Source organism: Mastomys coucha, unplaced genomic scaffold (assembly GCF_008632895.1).
Source record: "Mastomys coucha isolate ucsf_1 unplaced genomic scaffold, UCSF_Mcou_1 pScaffold16, whole genome shotgun sequence".
Lineage (NCBI taxonomy): Eukaryota > Metazoa > Chordata > Mammalia > Rodentia > Muridae > Mastomys > Mastomys coucha.
Window position 1 is genome coordinate 42,059,455 of NW_022196898.1, and position 4,876 is coordinate 42,064,330.

The following is a 4,876-nucleotide window of genomic DNA, read 5'->3' on the forward strand; positions in this document are numbered from 1 at the left end:
AGTGGCCATAATTCATTATCCTGAGCATCAAAAAGGAACACCAGAAATAGCCTGAGGAAACAGACAAGCTCATAAAACCACAAGAGAGGCCAAAGCTTCCACCATTAACATCCTGGTAGCCTTGCAACTCCCTGAGCTTCCTGCCATCCCTGAATATACTCATGAAGACTAACAAAATGCAAATAAATTGACAGAAGTGATGGATGGTTACTAACCACTGAGGGCCATGCCATCCTACTTAAGGAGTTTGTTAAGCAACTCATCAGATTCATCAAGCTTCACACCTGGGTCACCAAAAGGGAAAGGAATTTCTACAAAGGGGAAGATACAAAATATTTCACAAAGGATACCCAGTTGATCAGGTAATCTCACACTGTCCCACCTGCCAGGCTGTGAACCTCTCAGGCCCTTATGAAGGAGCTCCAGGATATAGGATTAGGGGCAAACAACCAGGGGATAATTGGGAAATATAGTATACAGTAATAAAGCCAGGAATGTCTGGATATAAATACCTGATAGATTTTATAGATGCTTTTCATTCTGGGTAGAAGCCTACAAAGAAGGAGACGACTGCCAGTGTGGTGGCAAAAAAACTTCAGGAAGACAGTATCCTTAGGTATGGTTTGCCTACCCTGCTTGGGTCTGACAATGGACCAGCCTTCATCTCTCAGGTATCTGAAACTTTACAACAGATTCTGAGGTAGAGAGGTTGAATCAGATCTTGAAGGAGCCTTGACCAAATTAACCCTTGAAACTGGTGGTGACTGGGTGTTTCTCCTACCTTATGCCTTGTATAAGGCCAGGAATAGTCCTTATACCTTGGGTCTTACGTGCTTTGAGATCCTATGTGGGATATTTCCTCCCATGCTTGCTAACCTCCAGTCTGTCATTCTAGCCAAATATGACCAACATACGTTCTTAAAATATTTGGAAGCTCTCCATAGAGTCCAGAAGCAACTCTGGCCTGCCATACTAAAGGTTTATAAGTCTGTCTCCCTACCTCCCCCTGGAAAGGACCTCTCACCATGATCCTTAGCATGTCAAAAGCTGTTAAGGTAAATGGAATCCAGAGATGGATACAACATTCTCACCTTAAGCCTGACAGGAGAGAGTGGAAGCTCCCAGAGGAATTGACACAAGAACAATGGAAAGTCATCCCACAGCCAGCTGAACTGCTAAAGATGCTACTTCAATGTTCCTGATTCTGCTCACTTTATGCTTGCATCTTATAGCCACCACAGCTAGTCCTCATCAGCCCCTCATCCTCACTTGGATAATTACTCACTTTGACCAAAATTTTGTTATCCACCAGGTCAGCCTTGTCCCCCTGCTATCTGACCTTTCCTCAAATGTGCTCTATAAATTTGGGCATGTCCAGAACATCAAGCTAGACTACGCCAACATACCCTATCCAGATGCAGAGTGAATCTGCTTCATAAATGGGAGTGGCATCATCCAGAACGGAATCAGGTATGCAGGGTCAGCAGTGGTGGACCTGGATCCCCACTTGGGACTTCGTTCCCATATTTAAATTTTGACTTGGAAGATTTGTTGCATCACTGGTTAGACACCTCTGGGAGAAAATACCTCCCAAAACAATATATTTGTATGTGCTTAGAGCATCAGGCCCATCAGAGAGGCTGGGATGGAGCCTCAGACTACTACTGTGCACAGTGGGGTTATGAAAGCATAGGCTCCATCTGCTCGGGCACCCTATAAACCTGATTTCATCAACCTAGTTAGAAATGGAAAAACATGATTCTCTCAGGCACGGTCACCTTGTAACCACCTGACACTCAGCTTTACTGAAAGAAGAAAACAGGCCACTGGATGGGGTTCAGGTTATACTTGGGGATTGAGAGGACAGTCAAAAAAATGAGATGCTTATTCTGGACTGATTCTGGGGTAGCCACTGGAAATACTCTCTTCCCTGTCTGACAAGATGTTAGACAAGTTTCAGGGTTACCCTTCCAGCCCAATAAAGTCCAAGCAAGGCTGGAGTTCAGGCCCTTGCCTCTGCCTGTGCTCACCCCTACCCAACATGAGAGTCACCAACTTCACTAGCTTCCCTTCTCAACAAACCCCACTCCACCACTTAGATCATGGTCCCTGCAATTATGGAAGTTTCTTTCCAGATACTTAACTCCTGTTATCCTGATTTGATACAGGACTGTTGGTTATGCTTAAATGCTAACATGATAGAACAGTGTCCCTGGAAACTATTCCCATACCACAGAGAGTACTCAGTGTAGATGGCAGCCATCAGAAAGAGCTAAGATGACCCTACAGTCAATAACAGGTCTTTGTATTGGAAATCAGATACCCTCAGAACATTTACACCCCTTCAAGTTCATTGTAACTCTTGCCATTATGGAATATGTGTGCCTCTTGCCTCCAGAGGACACTTGGTGGGCTTGTGATGCCAAATCTTTTCAGTTCAGACTCCATTTTTGAGAACCTGGCCTAAGTTTGAACACAGGTAAATCCTAGTACACAGATAAAGGCTGGTACCTAGCATTATTCTCCAAGTTGACCCCCAACAAAACCTGAGCCTAGCTCCAGTCTCTAGGCTAATCCCCAACAAGACCAGCATTTTCAGGTTACGCCCTCAACAGACCAGTATCTCCAGGTTATTCCCCCAACAAATTTGTACCTCCAGGTTACAAGCCCACCCCTTTCCTAATGACCAACAATGGAGAGGTGAGCAAAAGTTCAGTTTATGATATGACTCCCAGCACCCACCAATTATGTTAAAGGACACAGTTATTTTCTAATTAAATGCTTGCACATGTGTTCTCTGCTTGCTGCTTACTATAAAGCCTTGCCCCAATAGACATTTGGGGCTCCCCCAACCCCTACCCCACCAGAACCATTTTGTTTGACAATGGTATGTGTTGGAGGGGGGTAAGTCAAGCTAGCTCAAATAGAATGAAGACTCTGTTGTGATTTGCAAAAGATTGGCTACTGTGTGTGTGTTTTGGGCTACTGTGTATGTTTCACTAACATTTCTCTGAGAGAACATTTTGATGCATTGGCCAAGAAGTTTCCCATGAAACATAGCCTAGGCTTGGTTGGCTTATAAATTGTTCAGTTAAACTGTACTTGAACTCAGAGTTCTGTATGTCTGTTTCCTGAATGCTGGAATTAAAGGCCTGTACTACTAGGCCTGGACCTAAACCTCTCAATATATTTTTACACAATCCTTACAAATTCTAGATTTTAGTTCTTTCTAGATAGAGTCAAGTTGACAATTGAGAACATCACTGCTGTCAGGCAGAAACTCTTCATTGGGCTTAATAGCTTTGGCCACTGGTGGTTTAAGGTTTCTGGGTATTGGGAGAGACTGTGAAAGCAGGTCACCCCAAAGGTTTGATATAGAGTTGGGGATTAGACTGGAAGATGTGGTTCTACAAGAAGTGAAGGAGAGGGGAAGATCTACAGGCAGTTTCCATGCTTCCCTGTCAGGATTAGCCAGTGAGTTTTCAGTGAGTGCATTCTGGAGTTAGGGGCTAGAATACAGCAAGGAATTAGAAGGATGGAGCTTAAAAGGGAGTAGTCTCTGGGACTCACAGGAGTTGGAGGCAGGCAGAAAGAAAGGCTACAGCTGGTGTTATGATGTAGCTCTATAGATGAAACTGAGGGAATGAAGATGACATGGAGGAGGGAGTAATGAATTCTTCGGTCCCCATAATAATTTCCCTGCCCTGTTCTTTTCATGTGTTCTTAGTGAATGCCTGCAGGCTGAGATGGTGGAATCAGTTGCAGAAAGGAAGACTGAGGGAGAAGTTCTTTGTGATTTACTGGGGTTGGTGATTTACAGGAAAGAAAGAGCACAGCAAATTTCCTGCTATATCGCTGGGAATGAGAATGGGGAATAGTAAGTGGGGGAGCAAATAAAGAGGTGTGGATCTGCCTTTAGCCTTCTGATAGCATGGAAAGAGTGCTACTTGTGTTAGTGGGGGGTGCAAGCTTGGCTTGAGGGCTGGGACAGAGCAGTGAGGGGAGGAAGGTTAGAAGGGAAAGATCCGTGTGATCCACAGGATATGGGAGGAATGGGCAATGGAGACTCTCACAGGTGGTGTACTACAGAGGTGGGTTGGGATAGTGAGATTGGGTTTCGGATTTGCAGGAATGGAAGTAAGAGAATATCTATAAGCAGTCCACCTGGTGTGCTGGCAGGCATGGCCTGGAGCCATTGTTCTCAATATGTGATCCCCATTCTCTTTGGTGATTTAATGATTGCTTCATAGGGGTTGAATATCAGATCTCCTCTATATCAGCTACTTATAGTATAATTCATAATAGTAGCAACATTATAGTCATAAAGTAGCCACCAAGTAATCTAATGGTTCTGGTTGAACACAACATGAAGAACTGTGTTAATGGGGCACAGCATTAGGAAGTTTAAGAACTACTGGATTAGAGAGTATGATTCCATAATGATTCAATCCTTTCTAATGTTTTCAAAAGACATAAAAGATTCTTGCATGCCTTGATCCAGAAGGAGTAAACTCCCTCCACTTTTGGTCTTCTCTTCACAGTCATCATAAGAGCATGATTGGTAGAGTTCTAATTTGCCAACATTAAATTCCAAGAAAAAAAGAGAAAGAGTTTCTAATACTGGTAGGACAGCAAGGGTTCTGCACAACCATCCACAGCTGAGGAGGCCTAATTGTACTACAGGTGACTTCTCTGAACATAAACATCTCAGGAATCCACAGACTGACTTCAAAGGTTTATTCATATTATATTTTATTAGGTTAAGGTTTTGGCTACAGAGCTGTTTGTGGAAATGGACCCCAAAGCAGGGCCTCAGATCCTCTGGAACATCAGTTACAGGTGGTTAAAAACCCTCCTGTTTACCAAAAAAAAAAAA